Here is a 2,773-nt window from a genome sequence, read left to right as displayed (position 1 = left end):
AAATACTGGCAGCTGTACCTGAAAGCCAGGTACATTCAGTATGGCGTTTCCCACTCTCTTTTCCTTGTCACCACGTGTGCCAGTATCATGGCGGCCTCCAGATAATACCACACCGTGCGTGCACCATGGCAGAGCTCCAGGTAGAGGCACATTTGCATGATAAAAGACTAGGATGGGAGGGCCAGGCTTTTCACAGGCTATGTAAATGGCACACCTGGTCAAACCAATTCCCCCCTCCACAGCCCTGGTAAATCAATCACTGCCTCCTCAAGCCTCTGTACAAAATCAATTGCATTCCATCCCAAACAAAAACATTTGAGTTCAAAGAAGAGATCCAACTGACCTGGAGTGTTACAGGGACACATGTAGTATGCCAGCGTTTGTGCTATATGCTGGGAACACAAAAGAATAAGACCTATCTTTCTCTGCTAGGTACTTGAAGTCTAGTTAATGAACTAGAAAATGTGATCTGAGCTGAATCTAAAAGTATATGTGTAATTTAAATATGTATACAAAAGAGAGAGGCGCCTTGCAAACATGAAGAATGGGGAAGGAGAGTAGTGTTTTTGAACAACTATGGGCTCGGCACTGGACATATCTCACTTTCATCTCCACAATACTGCAAAGTCATTACTACCATTATCCCCTTTTTCTAATGAGAAGACAAGTTAAAACAAGTGAAAGAACTTGCCACAAATTATTCAGCTTATAAAGTGGCAGAGGTAAGATCATAATTTGAGCCTACCTGGCTACAAATCCCCTCTCACAGGTATAAATACTAAGAGGGGACTCCTTCTCCACACGTTTTATGTGAGCAGAAAGTTTGTAGTCACCTCTCTTGGGTACAAGTCTGTGATTATAAAATCCCAAATCTCCTATATTACTTGTGTATTCATTTCTTTTAATTATTGTATAACAAATTACCATAAATTTAACATTTTAAAATACATTGCTTATTTATTAATTTTATATTTATTTTATTTATTTATATATTTTTTTGAGATGGAGTCTTACACTACTGGAATGCAGTGGCACGGTATCAGCTCACTGCAACCTCCGCCTCCTGGATTCAAGTGATTCTTTTGCCTCCGCCTCACAAGTACCTGGGATTATAGGCAGATGCCACCATGTCCAGCTAATTTTTTAATATTTTTGTAAAGACAAGGTTTCACCATGTTGGCCAGGCTGGTCTTGAACTCCTGACCTAAAGTGATTCTCTCGCCTCAGCCTACCAAAGTGCTGGGATTACAGGCATGAGCCACTGTGCCTGGCCCAACACTTTAAAATACTCCATTTATGTGAGTCAGGAGTCTGGGAACATAACTGGGTTCTTTGTTGAGAGTCTCACTGGCTGCAATCAATGTGTCAACCAAGCTACAATCTCATTTGAAATTAAGGGTACTCTTCCAAGTTCTTGTGGTTGTTGCCAGAATTTAATTTATTACAATCGTAGCACTGAGGCCCTCAGCTCCTAGAAGCTGCCTTCAGTTCCCTGCCACGTGGCATTCTCCATGGTAGTTCACATCTTAGCTGCTTGTTTCTTCAAGGTCAGCAGGAGAGTTTGTCACTCAGAGAAGGCCCAGTCATTTTGTCAAGGGTTTTCACCTGATCTCTCCTGATAACCTCCCTTTTGATACTTCTAAACCACTGGTTTGGGGACCTTAACTATATATGCAAAATTTCTTTACCTTATGCCATGTAACATAACCTAATCAACGGGCTGATATTTCATCTCATTTGCCCTGTTCTACTTATAAGCCGCAAGTCAAGGACCCTGCTCACATTTAGGAGAAGGGGGTTATACAACATTATAAATACTAAAAGGCAAGGATAATGGGAGGTCACCTTAGGGTCTGTCTGCCACACTTTCCTTCACAACTTTGTGCATGCTATCCTTCAGTGTTTCTCTGCAGAGTAAATACAGGAAGAAGAGCAATAAAGGATCATTCTGGATGCATAACTCCTGCTTGTCAACCTTTCACTAGAAAGTAGGGATGAAAGAAGGAAATAGGAAGCATTTACCAAAGGCAGGTATCAGGTAACAACTGTGTTTTTAAGTCCTATACTTGAAACTTGGACACTGAGCAGATCCCAGACATCATCTAATGAAGCTCTTATCACACAAGTACTGTAGCATATGAATTGAGCATCATTTGAAGCCCCAGAGATTAGAATGCCACTAGACATAATGCTATGTGGATTCAAAAGCCGTAATGGTGAAAACAGTTTGAACTCCCTACGTCTACTAGAAGAGATAGCAAACGAGTAGCTGCTCTTTAGATAACTGGTTTTATTATTAATATTTTATGGGTTTTCCAGTGAAGACCAGAGAACTTGCTAGACAAATTCTAAAAGAGCTGTAACACTGGATAACTTGTTTTGATGGAGGCCTGTGGGAGAGAAATCGGGAACGGTTGATTGATTTGGAAAGAAAATTCACGTACTGGATGATCAAGTCATATGAAGCTTATATATTTTAAACAATGTTTGAGTCTCTAGTGTGACTAATGAGGAGCCCTAAAGGATATTTTCCAACATTCACTGGCTCAGTGCATGTCTGTTACCACAGCTTAAGTGAATCCAAACAAACCAATGCACCACTATACTCATAATCATGGAAGCCCATTCCGTGGCAACTCACAGACTTCATTCTAAAATGTGCAGCAAGATCCATCCAAGATTAAGTCTGGCTACATCCCAAGGCTGGCTGCATCCAAAGATCAAGCAAAATTGAGTCAACAATGACTATGTGACATGTTCAACACAGGCCTGA

General features: G+C 40.9%; 1 non-coding gene across 1 annotated transcript; it reads right to left on the bottom strand.

Annotated features, from left to right (window-relative positions):
* Window positions 1-2,306: 2,306 nt before the first annotated feature.
* Window positions 2,307-2,368, bottom strand: LOC112428227 (U7 small nuclear RNA). The gene has a single exon (XR_003020178.1). It is a non-coding gene; the product is annotated as a U7 small nuclear RNA (small nuclear RNA).
* Window positions 2,369-2,773: the final 405 nt, after the last annotated feature.

Source organism: Macaca nemestrina, chromosome 5 (genome assembly GCF_043159975.1).
Source record: "Macaca nemestrina isolate mMacNem1 chromosome 5, mMacNem.hap1, whole genome shotgun sequence".
NCBI classification, from domain to species: domain Eukaryota; kingdom Metazoa; phylum Chordata; class Mammalia; order Primates; family Cercopithecidae; genus Macaca; species Macaca nemestrina.
The sequence above is the reverse complement of the archived record's forward strand: the minus strand, read 5'-3'. Positions and strand labels throughout refer to the sequence as shown.